The following is a 17,578-nucleotide window of genomic DNA, read 5'->3' as shown; positions in this document are numbered from 1 at the left end:
TTTTTAATAAAGATCTATTTATTTATTATATTTAAGTACACTGTAGCTGTCTTCAGACACTCCAGAAGAGGGCATCAGATCTTGTTACGGATGGTTATGAGTCACCATGTGGTTGCTGGGATTTGAACTCCGGACCTTCGGAAGAGCAATCGGGTGCTCTTACCCACTGAGTCATCTCACCAGCCCCTATTTATTTCCTTCTTAAAATCCTCTACCAGCATCATGACATATGTTTTGAAGTCTGATTCTTGCTTTTCTGGTGTGTTGGGGTATCCAGGACTCGCTGTGGTGGAAGTACTGGGTTCAGATGATGGGAAGTACTCTTGGTTTCTGTTGGTAAGATTCTTGCATTTGCCTTTTGCCATCTGGTAATCTCTGGTGTTAGATGTTCTTGCTGTCTCTGGCTGGAGCTTGTTCCTCCTGTGAGTCTGTAAGCCTGTGTTAGCACTCCTGGGAGACCAGTTCTCTCCTGGCAAGACTAGTGCACAGAGGACTGAGAATCAGCTCAACCTCCTGGGTGCAGATGTAGGCCCATAGGAGCCTGACCCAGCTGCTCTGCCACTTCTGCGGTCTGTGCCTTCCTGAGTGGTCCCACCTTAGAGAGTCACTGGAGAGAAAATGGGGATCTCCCTTGAGTCCCAGGGGCAGAGCACTCCCTGGGGGGCAAGCTCTTCTCTGGCAAGGAAGTTGTACAGAAGCCTTTGGAGCAACCCTGCCTCCTGGATGCAGATGTAGGCCTATAGGACCCTGTCACAACTGTTCTGCCACTTCTGCAGCCTGTGCCTTCCTGAGTGGTCCTGCCTTAGAGAGTCACTGGAGAGAAAATGGTCTCAAAGCTATCTTTTACTACAACATTTTATCTCCCCTCCTACCCTGCCACATTATTCCTCAGAAGTCTTCTAAATTTTTTCTTAGTAACTAAAAGTTTTCACTAAACAGGAAGAATACAATAAAATTAAGTAAAACACTCATATTCTGGTCCTATGGATGCCCTACTTGGAGTTACTTGGAATCTGAGATGCTTTGACTCTCCAGTAGCTGGTGTGAAGACAGGACAGCCAGGCCCCCGGAGGAAGCTGTGGTTTTTCTTGAACTGCAGGCCTGACTATGAAGGTCTGTGTGCTTGCATATCTGAGACCACCTGTTAGCACCAGGATACTGCAAGCCCCGCCTAGCCATGTGACCCTTGACCTGCATTGCCAGGACAATGACCTTCTATCCCACAATCCACTTGGCTCAGTTCCCGCCCTCACTGGTGTGACGTCATTTTCTGTATAAGAGAGGAAGCCAACCCCTCCTCTCTCTCTCTGCTCTTCTCTACCCTTCTACCCGCTTTGCTGCTCCCCCACTCCCGCATAATAAACCTCTCCCACGTGGAACACCTTGGCCTGGTCTGCTGCTTGGTTTATCTGCCCAAAATATAAAACCGCCTATAGAGCTGAAGCAAGTGTAACTTTCCTCACCCTCATCCTCTGTTCAGTTTTTATCAGTGGTTTTCTGTACTTCATAATTTGACTTAAACATTTAATACTCAATTTGAATCCAATTTAATAGTAAATGCCAAACTGGGGGCCAGGACTGATGGCTTAGTCAGTTTCTAGGACTCATGTGGTGACTCATAACCATCCACAGCTCCATTTCCAGGGTATTCAATGCCCTCTGCAAATCACCATGGGTACTGGGCACACAGATGGTATATATACATGCAAACTGCAAAACTCACATTCAAAAACTGAAAGGCCTTGGAACACTCCGCAGTGCATGTGATGTCTCCATCAAATGCTGCCCCTGAGGGAAGGTTCAGGGAACTCTGTGGATGAGGAAATGGAAAGAGGGTAACAGCCAGAGAGTATGACATGGAAGAACACCAAAAAACCAGGGCCTTCTAACCACAGCATGACTGATGCACACAGATGCTACATCCACTCCAGTGAAGTCTGCTTGACAGGCCTAAAAACCTGGAAGCAGTCATGAGGCAGAGTTTCACAGAAACTTAGTCTCCTGGAACCTTGGCATTCCCATAGCACATACACTCAAAACCTGTCCCTGTGTTAGTCTGGTGTAGGGATCTGTGTGCTCTCTTTCAGTATTGTTTTATTATAAGTGCCTTTAAGGATTGATTTTGACATATAGCTAAGCCTCCACCAGTGTTCCAATATCCTAGAAAGTCCTTGAAGCTGACCCTGAGCTTGGAATTCAGTAAGAATGTTACCTATTCAGTAACATTCAAATTTACTTCTAGTAGAAACAGTAAAACTAATTAGGCATTACAATTTACTTGAATAGAGCTAGAAAAGCTCAGGGCTAGTCTACATGGTAATTACTTAGAACAATAGCCAAGTCACACTCATACACTGGAATACACAATGGCCTAGGAAATTGGTGGGTTGTAGTATTATTCGTGAAAGGGTTAGTAGGACAGAATTCCCCTGGTGCAGGTTTTTCACTAGGCCCAGAGGAATAGGATAATCAGGTATTTACTAAAGGACCCCTGGTGGTGGGTTTAACAATAGACTAGCATTACATCAGACCATTCACCTGGCTCCTGTGTTTAGCTGATCTTAAGGGTTGTTCCTATTCTCAGTTGTAAACATGGCCTGGCTCCCACCATCTTTTTGTGTTTGCATTTTCTTTGTTTTCTGTTAAGAACTAGTGTACCTTGGCAAATGTATTCGCCTAGCTTTCTTGTTTTTCTTCTGTATTATAAGACTGGTGCTTGCTTTGAGAAAATACATTCAGATACACACTCCCTTGTGTCCATATTTGTTTGTCATCTGTGCCAACTCCATGCCCACCTGTCCAGAACCCTAATTTCCCATGGATTGAGAAAGGCAGACTGAGGCCGGTCCCTGGCACACAGGAACTCATGGAGATTGAAGCAGCATGGGTAGGGCCTGCACAGGTCTATACAAGATAGTATCCTAAAGCTAAGTGAAGTGGACACATGCCCTACCTTTACCATAAAAGCTATCTCCAACTGATAACCACTTGCAACTGAAATAACTCTCCAATGGAATGTCACATGAAAAACAAACCACTCTTCATGGAAGGTCCCATACCCAGCAATAGATGGCCAACACAAAACAAATTCAGTGGCATCTTTGGGGGTTATTTATCTCAAAATGTTTTATCGGGGGGAATCCTTTCTGTTTCTTTCTTACTTACTTTCTTTGTTTCTTTCTTTTTTTAATCCTTCAGGGCCTTTTCAGATATACCACGGGGCTTGATCTCCAATTTTGCATTTTTTATGAGATTCCTGTGTATGTGCATGAGTGGGTCTTTCATGCTTTTTCCCTGCCTCTTTGTCTTCTATCGGTTTGTTCTATCTTTGTCCAACTTGTTTGCTTTTGTTTTATTTTTATTGTATTTTACTATTATTTCTTAGATGCCTCTTGGTTTTCAAACAAGAGACAGAAAGAGTGTGAGTTTAGATGAGAGGGAAGGTGGGGAGGGCCTAATAGGACCTGAGGGAGGGAAAACAAAAAAATCAGAATATATTGTATGAAAAATTCTATCTTCAGTCAAGTAAAAGAAGAAAAGAAATCTAAAATAATAAAAATAATAAATATAAATTTTAATGTTTTTGACTAATTTGTTCTCTGATATATAGCATCCCAAACATAATTTCCCCTCCCTCAATTGGCCTCCAACCTCTTCCCCTCTTCCTCTGTTTCTATTCAGAAAAGGACGTGCATCCCAGGAATATCAACCAAACATGGCCTATCACATTACAGTAAGATTTGGCACTTCCCCTCATATTAGGCTAGACAACCCAATAGAAAGCAGAGTCGCAAAAGCATCAGTAACATCTCTGTAGGAGTCCCATAAAACAGCAAGCTGCATAACTATAACATATATACAGAGGGTCTAATTTAGACCATGCTCTCTGATTGTTGGCTTGTCTCATTAAGCTCCTATGAGTCCTTGTTTGTTGATTATATGGGTTTTCTTGTGGTGTCTTGATGCCCCTATATCCTATAATTCTTCCTCCCCCTCTTCAGCAGGATTCCCCAAACTTCTAATGTTTGGCTGTGAATCTCTGCATGTTTCCATCACTTGCTGGGTGACCCCTCTCTGATGACAATTGGACTAGACACCAATCTATGAGTGTAGCAGAATATTGTTAGGCTTCATCTGACTTTTCTTTTCTTTTCTTTTATTATTTACCAGTCATGTTTTGTTTAATCCTAGGACTTTGGGACAACTGACCTCTCGTTTCTGGTCCACCAGACAGTGTCAGGGGTGGGCTCTATATGGAGGCATGGGTCTCAACCTGGTCATTGGTTAGCCACTCCCACAATTTTAAGATGAAGTTGGTTTAAGGTTGGTCAGTCCTCTGGAATCAGTACAGGACATATGCAGGAACCAAATTCTCAGCACAAAAGTTATTTATTAACTTGGCAGGGCAAACAAGAGATCTAAAGACAGCAGCAGCCACAAGTACAAGCAAGTAAGAAAGGCAAAATACAAAAGCAAGAGAGCATATTTCTACAGGAGTGGACTTTTAACAAACAGGGAGATTGTGTTAGGGTGAGCTGGTAAATCCTTATTGGACATATTAACAAAATAATGAATCATGATTGTTGGAGCTTGGTGTTTTGCCTCACAAGTGAAACAGTAGTCAAATAAGGAAATGGACCTTTGGGACTAGCTTCAGGAATGCAGCATTTTTTAGCAAAGGAAAGGAAACCAGTTAAAAATACAAAACCTTCATTGCTGGAATGTGGTTTTTTTTTTTTTAATAGAGCAAAATGATGGCTTCTGTTTATACATCCATTCTTTAGCCTGCATATTTTTACTGGATGATTGAGTCCATTTATATTGACACATATTAATGACTTAATGACCAAAGATTTTTACTTCCTATTATTTTGATGTTGGTAGTAGTGGTGTGTGTGTGTGTGTGTGTGTGTGTGTGTGTGTGTGTGTGTTTCTCTTCTATTGGTTTTGTAGCAGTTAATTAGTTAAACTGCTGCACCTGCCCAAGAGCTCTCTGGATTCATGAATGAAAGACACACACACATACACACACACCAGCTAATTTTGATTTGCCTTGACTAGCTCAATAGCTGGGCACTTCTAAACCTCCCTGAGCTTGCATACTCTCCCCTCTGATATTCCTGGCTTAATACCTTCTAAATCTGTATTTTATCTTTGCTGCCCTGTTACCTTCTGGGCACCTTCCTCCCATAGGGATGCTTTTCCTTTCCACCTACATTGTTGGATGATTTTTGTCCTGCAGCTCTTAAATCTAATTCCCTCTCCTTCTGAGTCCCACCTCTGTCTCCCCACCCAGCCTTTGGCTGTATGGCAATTCTTTATTATGAATTGAAGCCAGCTGGGGGCAGGGCCTCTTAGGTCTGGAAGAATGGCTTTGGGGAGCCAAATTAAGACAAAGCGAAATTGTTTTTCTTGTAGTATGCTCCATAAGGCTGAGTTAATGGAAAGATATATTGACATAAATTTTTTACAACCTACTTTTAATAAATGTTCAACCTCTCCCCTTGCCCACCACCTACCAGAGAGAGTAGAAAAGAAAAGTTATTAAGATGTGGGGAAAGTGGCCCTGTTCTTTGGGGGCAAGCTCAATCTTCTTTGTCAGAAGTTCAGTCCTGTAGCAAACACCAAATACAAATCAGCAGCTTCAGTCCAATCCTTTGGTAGGCAGACACCAAACATGAAACAGCAGCTTCAGACCAGTCCTCTCAACAGGCAGACACCATGCATGAATCAGCAGTGGTAGTTCAATCCTGAAGAAACCACAAGGCTCTCCAACAGGAACATCACAAGCAGTCTCTCTCAATTTCTTACCACAAGTAGAGCTCAACAACACAATGTAAGGCAAACCAATACACATGTGTCATTAGCAAAAAATATTGAGACAGAACAAATCAAACCAATGCTTTCTCTCCCACTGTCTGTGGGATTATATTTATACTCCATCATGTGTCCTTTCACATGTTCACTCTAACAAAACACCCCTTCATTTGTGTCTGCTTTAGCAAGACATCTTTCATTTCTGTGCCACAGCAAAACATCATTTGACATAACTGAGTTTCCAAAGAAACTAGAAGTTTCTACTTCAAGTTATTTAAATTTGGTTTCGTCATGGAATATCTTGGTTTCTCCATCTATAGTGATGGAAAGTTTTGCTGGGTATGGTAATCTGTGCTGACATTTGTGTTCTCTTGGGTTTTACAAGACTTCTGCCCAGGCCCCTGTAGCTTTTAGAGTCTTAGATAAGAAATTGGGTGTAATTCTGATATGTCTGCCTTTATATGTTACTTGGCCTTTTTCCCTTGCTACTTTTAAAATTCTTTCTTTGTTCTGTATATTTAGTATTTTGATTATTATGTGGTGGGAGGATTTTCTTTTCTGGTCCAATCTGATCATTATTTCTGTAAGCTTCCTGTAACTGTTAGGCATCACTTTCTTTAGATTAGGGAAATTTTCTTCTATAATTTTGTAGAAGATGTTTTCTGGGCCTTTGAGGTGGGAATCTTCTTCTTCTATTCCTATTATTCTTAGGTTTAGTCTTTTCATAGTGTCACAAATTTCCTATATGTTTATGTCATGAACTTTTTAGATTTTATATTTCCTTCAATCATACCTCTGCACCAGAGACTCACCCTTTCACCTTTTCTTCTGTATTCTGTTGGTGATAGTAATATCTGTAGTTCCTATTCTTTTTCCTAAGTTTTTCATCCCCAGGATTGCCTCAGTTTGTAATTTCTTTATTCCTTCTATTTGCTTTTTCAGGTCTTGGACAGTTTTATTCATATCCTTCACCTGTTTGATTGTATTTTCCTGAACTTCTTTGTTTATTTGCTTCATCTTTTAATGCCTCTACCTGTTTTTTTTTTCCTGTGTTTCTTTACAGGATTTATTCATTTATTCATTTCTTCTTTAAAGGCCTCTATCATCTTTTAAGTTTGGATTTAAAAATCATCTTGTTATGTTTCAATTTCATTAGGATATCCAGGGTTTACTATAACAGGATAGCTGGGCTCTGGTTGTGTCATACTGTTCTTGGACTTGTTGATTGTGTTCTTACACTGTCCTTTAGTCAGCTGGTTTTTCATGATGTTGGCTGGATGATCCTGATAACAGCAGGACTTCTTGGGAAGGTAGGGGGTTCCTTGGGCTAAACAATGGAGATCAGGGTCAGACTCTGCTGATTGTACCTCAGTCACATCCCACTGTCAAAAGATTGGTTGAGCAATGTTCCAAGCTGGTTGTTCTTGGGGTCCCCACAGGCCTCCATGGGGTAGCAAGATGTTCTTTGGGTCCCACAAGGTTTCTTGATACCAAAGAGCAAGCCCAGAGCTAGACCGTGGAGTTCATGGGACTATGTGCAACACACCTCTGCTGACTGTGTCACAGGAAGACATGACTGGGATAGAATTGGTGGAGTAGGGTTCCAAGATGGTTAGTCTTGGGACCCCCTCAAGGAGTCCATGGGGCTTGTTGTGTACTCTCACGAGGAAAAAATCCTGTAAAAAAAATGTAATTGTAAGAATTATTTGTCTTTATTTATTTGCTGAATATTTATAGGAATTAAACTCTAGTACTTACAAAATTACTATGTCTGAAAATTAAATTCATGTTCCATGTAAAAGGGAGTTGAAGACTCTGAGACTGTATACACAGGGAATCAATATTTAAGAAATAAATAATAAATATTTAAGCTAATGTACTTTTTATGAATTATTAGATATGTGGCCTTAAGCAATTTTTAAAGAAATTTAAAGAAATATATCATGATGAACTAGTACATATAAAATATTTAAGAAACTAGAATATATATAGCATATGTTTTCAATATAAATTTCCATGTTTTTTCTGCAAGATTCTCTCTCTCTCTCTCTCTCTCTCTCTCTCTCTCTCTCTCTCTCTCTCTCTCTCCCTGTTTCTCTCTCTCTTAATTGGGAACTGAATCAGGCCCTTGCAAATTCTAGGCAAGCATTCCATTAGATCTTCACCCATCCCTTCCTTTCAGGGTGTTTAAGTGGTGCATATGTCTAAAGTGAAATATAAATGAAGGGAATTGTTTTAAGGTATTTTTAAATGATATCTATAAAGAAAAGGGTAAACCATATGTCATAATTACATGTATCAACATGTCAGCATTAATATACTAAAAAAAATCAATTGAAAATCATATCAACACACATGCCTCAGAAGTTTAATAAATATGGGTATCCTCATATATGTGTTTTAAATATATCACATAAAAAATAATCAACCATTAATTCCTGGAAATGGCTACTCTGGTGTGAAATGCTAGACAGGCTTCCTGTACAGCTAATTTTTGTATCCGTCTGATCTTTTTCTTTCTTTCTTTCTTCTTCTTTTTTTTTTTTTAATCGATTTCCTGTACTACAAACAAACTGACACAGGATGCTTATGAAAGACTAGTTAATTTTCATTTCACATGGGCAAGCTGAACATCAGAAAACCCCTAGATTTCATAGAACTACATTTAACTGTCTTTCTCATGGGAAGCCCCAGAGTGCTTAGGATTCTCATAACTACCTTGGAATCCCATGGTTAAAGCTGGCTTCCTGCTTCTCTCACAGTTCACTGCCATCAATGTCTTTCATTTTCTTATTGGCACAAAACACTGTTTTGCTAAATGATTTTGACATGTTAGCATTAAAAGACAACACTATGAATGAGGCTTAAAGCAATATATGAAAAAAGAATTGAAATCCAAAAGGTACAGTGGTTCTAATCAGAAGTGTTTAATGAAGTCTACAACCAAGGATTCTTTTTTTATTATTATTATTATTTATGTATTTATTTTTGGTTTTTTGAGACAGGATTTTTCTGTATAACCCTGGCTGTTCTGGAACTCACTCTGTAGACCAGGCTGTCCGAGAACTCAGAAATCCACCTGCCTCCGCCTCCCAAGTGCTGGGATTAAGCAACCTAGGATTCTTGAAGGCAAACTCTCATTCTAATTGAACTGAAAGAACTCAAATTCCTGATTCATACTTTAAAAATTAGATAAAGGAAAATACAAACTGTTAAAAAGTAAGAATTTTTTCTAATGATCAAAACCACAAAAATTTATGAGGGCCTGGATATAGTTCTTGTGGTTTAGCACAAACCCCTGGGTTTGAGGCCTCCACCAACACACATGCACACTCACACACACACACACACACACACAGAGAGAGAGAGAGAGAGAGAGAGAGAGAGAGAGAGAGAGAGAGAGAACTTTTTTAAAATATTGAGTAAAAGATAGCAGTTGATTAAAAGATAGGAGAAAAACATGTGTATGCATGCATGCACACACGTGCACATTCATGTATGGATGCAAGTATATGTATGCCATGGCATGCTTATATAGAGGTCATAAGATAACTTCAGATGTCAGATTCTGTCTTATTTGAGACAAGTTCTCTTAGCATTTCTACTGCTTGTTTGAAGCTCACAAGCTTCCACAGGTTCTCCTAAAGGATGTGAGATTAGTCCTAAAGACACAATGAAAACCTTAAATCTGAAAGATGTCAGGTGGGAGGGTTAAAGACACAATGAAAACCTTAAATCTGAAAGATGTCAGGGTGGTTGTTAATATTGATTGTCAACTTGACAGGGTAGATATTCATGTGGGAGACAATCCTCAGAATATGCCTGTGAGGTATCTGATTGTGATGCAAAGACCTACCCTAACAATGGGTAACATCATTCCATAGACTGGGATCCTGGACTAAATCCAAAGGAGAAAGCCAGCTGAGCACCAGTACTCATTTCACTTTGCTTCCAGACTGTGAATCCCACCTCATGCTCCAGCTGCCATGCCTTCAATGCCATGATGATCTGACCTTTAAAGGATAAACCAGTATTTATATGTATATACATAAATATACATATGTGTGTGCATACATAAATGTATACACATACATATTGGTGTACATGTATATCATACTAAAGTAATTTTAACTCTGTAAAATAAGCTTCTAGGAAGACATGAGATTAATTGCCACTAATGGCTTTAATTATGAGCCTTTGAGCTCCATTTGACAGAAACCTCAGTCAAGTTTGAACTGGGGGCCCCCATGAAGAAAGAACTTTTATCAAATAAAATATGGAGAAAGCATGCAAGTGGTTGGGAAGACTAATCCACCTGCTATAGTGACACAGTCTCCAATGCACTTCCAGGAGATGGCTCCTCAAAGGAGAAACAGTTCAGAGTGAACGGAGGCAGCAGGTTTTAGAAGTGGTATGGAACAGTGAAACCTAGGATAAATTTTAAACTGAGGCTTTGATATTATTGTGAGTTCTGACACATTTCATTGGAAAAGTCAATCCCCTCGAAACTCAGTTGTCAGCTATGTTAAATGGAGATAACTACATTTTTTCCAAGAGAAAGATTAGATCCATCAATCTAAAATACCCAAGATATTTTTATTTGTGTTGTGTCAGCAGAGTGATAGTCAGTATTGCCATTGGTTTTGTTAGTAACATAAATCCCCATGATATCTCTGAAGAAACCTTTGATCATAAGTGCTTTGTGGGATAATATTCCCTTCTTATCCCTAGTGAGTATAACTCATGGAAACCTGGCAGAGAGACTGCAAGTTTGAATAAGACACCAGGTCTAATAGTCACCCTTTTCCAGATTATTTTACTTCCATGACTTTATCCTCTTGCAAATCCCAGGCCTGAAGAGTCCCTATCTTTTCACAGGGATTCTCATGCTCATATACTTGTACTATAATTCATTGATAAAACCATTGCAAATATAATGTGTTATTTCCAATAAGTAGAAATATAATAAAGTGATGCACATATATTATGTTGATGAATTTCTAAATCTCATTTTAACACTTCAAATTAGAAAGTTATCCCATGACATAAGTCTAGCAATCAGTACTTCCTTAGCCACATCCATAGCCTTTATGAATGGAAAGTGGCTGGAGGTCAGAACAAACCATTGGCAGCCATGCTCCAAAGATCTGTCCCAACTCCGAGAGGGATTAATCAGCTCACTGCAATCTAGTCAACTGACTAACTATAAGCCACTCTGTGTGTTTTGCCATGTGAAATGCTATCATTAAGAGATAAAGTTTAACACTGCTCGTTTAAAAACTACCACTCTAGTTCATTATACAAAATTCACCAAAAAAAATCAAGAAAGTTCCAAATAATAATAATTTTAGAACAAAACAGTCATCAAATGAATACAAATTGAAAACAAAATAATAAATATGAATGGTTTGTTGATGACATGTAATTTTACAGCAAAAAGTGGTTAGAGGTAAGAAATGATTAAACCAGCCTAAAATTGATGGAAAACTATTGTCTCTGAACTTGTGGGGTCAGTAAACATAAATTTCACAATCCAAAAATTTACTATTAGAGCAGAAATATTGTGGTCTCAACCTAGGGAACAGACTGGATATGAAGCATGAGTTAGTCTCATAGCTACATAGGGAATGGCACAACTCCCTGAGGCTCAGTAGAAGCTGAAGACTGATCATGTGGACTGAATCTGACTCTGGACAAAAGCAGCTCTCAACCTTGGTCAGAGAAGCTTCTCTGTACAAAGGATGAAAGTCAGTGAAGAGAAATGTTAGTCGGAGTTCTGAGAAGAAACAGTACTCAGCTCTACACGGTACATCCTTATCAACTCCCACTTCCCACCCCTTCACCCACTCTGCTATAACTCAATAAATGTCATGCAAGAGGAGGCTAGAGAAAATAAAGAGTTAAAGAATGAAGGAGTGCCTGCTGAGCAATGCTGTCTTTAGGACACAACAAGGTTAATGCAGCTGTGGACTCCCAGCAGCTGTGGTTACCTGCAAAACACCCATACAAGATCAAACCAACAAAACTCACCTAGATGAAGAAGGTGAACACTAAGTTTTGCCCTTTACTGAGGAGCCATTTTGCAGTTGATGGCCACTGGACAAGGAAGAATTATTCTTCTTTGAGGGTGTGGTCACTGGTAGGTGTCTCATATTCCAGTAGATGACCCACCCTCATGTGCTCATGGGCAGTACTAATTTAACTTTATGGGTTATCACACATACAACAAAGAAAAAGAAATAAAGGTAGGAAAGAAAGGAGTTGTGGGAAAAGTGGAGCAAGCAGGAGAGGAACGTAAATAATCATATTTCATTATATAGTTGTGTAAAATTGTCAAAGAATAAAAAATACTCAAGAAATTTATTATTCTAGGACTCAAAATGTAATAGTCAATAAAGAACAGTGTTTGCTGAGAAGTAGTAACTTAACAAAGAAAACCTTGTGAGCAGCCAGCTTCCTACCCAGATAAAATAGCCAGGCTGTGATGGGTGTAAAGGAACCCAAGCAGAGTTACAGAAATAAAGCTGGAAGTTCAAGGAGGACACAGCAGATATACTGAGCAGGAAGAGCAACAAAAGAATAGGTCATACAGAAAGATAGCAGCACGGTTTACAGAGGCTCATTCTGCTTCAGTATTCTTTCAATATCAACGATAAGCACTTTCTTGGATGAAGCTTGGAGGAACCAAGAACAACTTGAAAGGATTAGAGAGCATAACACTGAAACATGACAGAGATGTGAGATTAGTCCAAAAGACACAATGAAAACCTGAAATCTGCGAGTTAAACAATCAACTTGACAGGGTAGATATTTATGTGGAAAGACAATCCTCTGAGTATTACTGTGAGGTATTGTGATGAAAAGATTGACACTAACAATGGGTACCACCATTCCATGGACTGGGCTCTTGCACTAAATCCAGAGGAGAAAGTCAGTGGAGGACTGGCACTCATTTCACTTTGCTTCCAGGCTGTGCATCCTGCCTCATGCTCCTGCTGCCATGCCTTCATTGCCTTGATGGTCTGATCTTTAAGCGATAAGCCAAAAGAAACTCGTGAATTGCTTTTGTCTGGCATTTTGTTACAGCAACAAGAAAAAGTCACATAGAGAGAAGTGTCACTGAGAAACGGAACTGTTGCTGTGACACACCTAAGTCTGCCACACATGTGCATTTAGACTTGGTTTATGGGATGACTGTGAAAGCAATGGCAACTTTGAGCTAATGAAGACCTAGAATGGCCTAAGGAAGTGGCTCAGTGTGTAAAAGAATTTGCTGTGCAAGCATGAGAATCTGTGTTTAAATCTTCAGAACCCAGCTGGAGGGTGGAGTGGCACATGCTTTTTAATGAAAATAAAAATTACAAAGAAGCCTCTAAATGCTGTGTAAGCAAAGTTAAATGGCTCAGTCTGGTAGGATTTAGGAAGTCCAGAATATGAGACAGATATGAGCGGAGAGGCCTGGTGTGATTAGCTATGGAAGGGAACAAAGACTCTGTTGGTTATTGAGCTGTTAGTCATGAAGTTCTATTTTGACAAAGAATCTCACTGCATTCTGCCTCTGTCCCAAAATTTTAATTGAGGTTGAATTCAAAAGTAATGAACTAATTAACTTGACAGAGTGAATTGCAAGACAGGCTATAATTCAGACTCTAACATGGTTATTTCTCAGTATGCTTATTCAGGGTTATAGTAAGAGGGGACAGAAAGAGAAAAATGGGACATTTGGCAAGTAAAGAATTGTGGAATGTTTAAAGCTGTCCACAAAAAACAGTGTGGAAAGAAAGCAGCTGTAATTGTTAATGATTGTGACATCACTAAAAACATGGAGCGACCCATGGCTCCAGCCATATATGTAGCAGAGGATGGCCTTGTCAGGCTTCAATGGGAAGAGAGGCCCTTGGCCCTGTGAAAAAATAAAAAATAATTTTAAAAGAATCAAAAAAGCACAGTCCTTTGGATGTACGCGTGGTGCCTTCTACTACCCAGGAAAGTTAGTCCTCAGAGAGGGGGCCATTCAAATCAGTTCTAGCTTATGCAGAGTTTTGGAACCCAGTTCCAGTGGATACCTCCACAAAAGACTCCAACACCTGGAGCTCAGGGGACATTGTGGAAGAAGGGGCAGACAGATTGTAAGAGCCAGATGATCAGGGACTTTTCTGTCAGACTCTGTTTCCTATCAGAAGCGAAGCCCATAAAGACTCACCAACATGACTGCTCAAACATGCGTTAAACAAGGACACCAATGAACATGTCAGACTGCAAGGAGAATAGCCCACAAGGTCTCAACTTTACACACTAACTGTAGGCAACTGACGAAATCTGGGAGCAGGAGAGGAGACCCTTCCCAAGGAAAAGAATACCAATTGGTGGTCTTGTGCCAAGTCATTGGCCCTGAAAACATATATACAAGTAACATTATATGGATTCATCAGGTAATCTTTAGAAATATGTATCCATATAAAAATATACATATGCATGCAATAACAATTAGTGAAAAAAGAGGCTATCAACTTGAAGGAGAGTTGGGAGGAGTATCTGGGAAAGTTCAGAAGTGTTGTGGATAGTCCTGGGGCTAATTATATTTGATGTTAATTCTGTTCTCCTGTGAGGGGCTGCGAGCACTCAGGTGAACAGGTGAATTCCTGTAAACCTGCTTCCCACCTTAATTTGTAAAATAAAGAAGAGCTGATGATTGGGCGGATAAAGGGAAAGTGGAATGGAAGGTGTGGAGAGAGAAGAAGGAGAAAATGAGAGAGAGAGAGAGAGAGAGAGAGAGAGAGAGAGAGGATGCAGAGGAGGAGGAAGAAAAATGGAGCAGAAGCACATAGCCTGGAGAAATCGCAAGTTCTAAAGGGTCTTGTAGGTGTGGAAGATGGTAGTATAGCAGTAGATCTGCCCAACCTAGGTGCACAGCATGTATTCATATTGAGTCATGTTTTCATTGCTGGGGACTTATTTGGGTTGGAGATTTATCACAACACAGAAGGTGTTGTGAATAAATTGTAATCCCCCCCCCCCAAAAAAACAAGCAAACAAACCAACCATTGGTAATCTATAGTACAATTCAATAGACATTGGCAAGATAAATTGTTCCATGAGCACTGATATTTCTACTGGTGGATGGCATCACATAAATCACAATTAGCACAATCACTAATTTATTAAGTTATTTACCACAGTGAAACCGATGATTTCCTATGTAGCCTAGTAACACAGATGTTCACCTATTTGAGGAATGTAGTCTTCATTCCTGATGAATGTCCTTGTGAGAGTGGCCACTGTGCTATCATCATACTCTGTATTTCAGAACTGACACATCCATTCAAAGAGGCCTGGCTCAGGCACTGTTTTCTTAGAGACAGGCCGTAGGCCAGAACGATCACTGAAAGGCTTGAAGTAATAGCTCCAATGCCTTAAGGCTGACTTGGTTTGAAGGGCAGGGCAGTGTGGCATCTGTGGCAATCCTGGGATTGGCTGAGGCCAGAGTTGTAAAGAGAGCTGATTCCTGCACCATGCTAGTTTCCTGGGAATGCACAGGCACTGAATCCCAAATGACTGTCTCAGAACATTTTTCTTAGGAAATCCAACCTTCAGCACTTCTATTATGAAACAGGAAGTTTCCTCACAGTTGGAAATGAGATAAACCATCACTCCTGAACCTGTCTGTCTCATCTGGAAGGCTTAGTAACATTTTTTTTAAAGAAGCTAAAACATGTACACATACACACACATTACTAGTTACCATATGCTTGAATATTTCTAGCAATTTAAAATACTATTTCCATAAAATATTATTCTTCTAAGTATCAAGAAAAATTCTTCCTTTACTGTTTCCCCTAATTTTATTGAAAAGAGAAATTAAAATAAAATCTCCCCACTTTATATTTAACCAAGATCTTCTTTCTTTCCTTTTGTTAATTAAGTAATTTTAATAAACACTCACATTTGCCCAACTTAAATACAAGTATAAGGTACAATTTTAAGATCAGCAGGGAGAAGAGATAAAATATTCACAGAACTCTTGATGGTGATATAAGCTAAAAGATGTGGAGAAGTGAGCTTTTCATGTGAAACATGCTTTCCATCTTCATTACATAAGATACAAGAGGTCACACTTTACAAAGTTGGATGAATTTCCACTAGTCTGCTCCCCTAGTAAAGTACCCTTTAGCCTCTTAGCAGAAAGAAGTCTATAACACAAAACAGTTGAAGAAAACTTTCAAAGCATTCCTGGATGAGACTTTGCACAACCTCATCTCCACTTGGGGTACAAACCCTTCCCAGAAAGGCTTACCCATATCACTCATCTAGCCCTTGATGCGATGCACCCAGGACTGATGTTCCAAACCAGCAAACTAGAGTGAGAAAGAGGGTTAGACCTGAAGGCATGTTACTGACTTTCTTCTCTCTCATCATTGGCTGTCAGTCTCTCTTAAATATGATAAAAGGTCAAGGTACACTGATAAAAGTACTCAAATCTTTTACAAGAAAAAAGATAACAAAATCAAAACATAGTAAGAGAGATAGGCAGAGGAAATAGCGTTGCCTCCAGCTTTCATCCTTTTGAAACCATGTGTTAGGAAGACATCTGCTCAGGCAGATGATAAACAAAGAAATCAAAAAGATATATACTGGTGGATACCTTTTTAAAAGTGCCTGGCACATAGTAGGTTTTATTTATTGAATAACTAAAATGAACGATTCCATGGTAACCTTTTCTATTAAAGGTTAGTGGCCAGTTTTAGATGCTCTAAGAACACTCTGTGCTTAGCCTTACATGGCACACTTAATACAAGTATCAAAGGTTTCCATTTATTTGTCTCTCTCCATGGAGATTCACCTTTGATTTTTCCCAATACAGAGTAGGATCACTAGAACACAATAATAACTTAATAAATAGTTTTCAACTAAATAATGAGGATTGGCCCCTGGGTCCAATGTTTTGTGGATGTCTGTTCCTCCAGCACTTCATCTGTGCCAGGTACTCTTCAGGACACTGGGGTTAAACAGACAAAAGAGACAATATATGTGGAGGTAAGGAGTGCACTGGAAACTTTTAAAATGAAAGGTCAAATCAAAGATCAGTGGTAGCCAAGATGGGGAGGCAGCAATAGCTGTGGAACTATGGTGGGTATAAAAGGCTTCATTGGAAAGATGACATTTTACTAACAACTTAAAGCTTATGTAAAGATTATTCAGGGCTATTCCAAGCAGAAGAAATAGCCACTGGTAAAGTCACAACTAAAGGGGATGTCCCAGTGAAGGTGAAAATGGGCACGTCAAGTTCAGCCAGGCCAGTGTGGCTAGAGATAAGTGAGAATTAGAGAAGCTGACACAAGACACAGCAGAGATAAATCTTGTCATGTCAGGCTCTACTCACCATATGAGCATTATGGTTTATGCTTTAGGCAAGATGGAGAGGCTATCCAAGGTGTTTTTCATTGTCTACTAGCACAATGAAAATACAAAGAAATTTTGCATTGGGAACTGGTTTGGAGAAGCCTCTATTGTTTGGTGTGTTGAATTTACATTCAAACATACTAGCAACTCAAAAACATACCTCTTTTAATTTTGAAAATAATCTTGTTTTTCCACTAAACTCTACTTCCTATGGGATAGAGAACAATTTTGATTGCCCTTTATATATGACTAAACAAAAGCCAACCCTCATTCTTACCTGCTAACATCACATAAAATGTTGATTTAGAGGAAATACACTTTGCTTGTAAACTACCTAAAGACTTTTCCATTTATTAGAAAA

The sequence above is a fragment of the Mus pahari genome, chromosome 5 (assembly GCF_900095145.1).
Source record: "Mus pahari chromosome 5, PAHARI_EIJ_v1.1, whole genome shotgun sequence".
NCBI classification, from domain to species: Eukaryota; Metazoa; Chordata; class Mammalia; order Rodentia; family Muridae; genus Mus; species Mus pahari.
The sequence above is the reverse complement of the archived record's forward strand: the minus strand, read 5'-3'. Positions refer to the sequence as shown.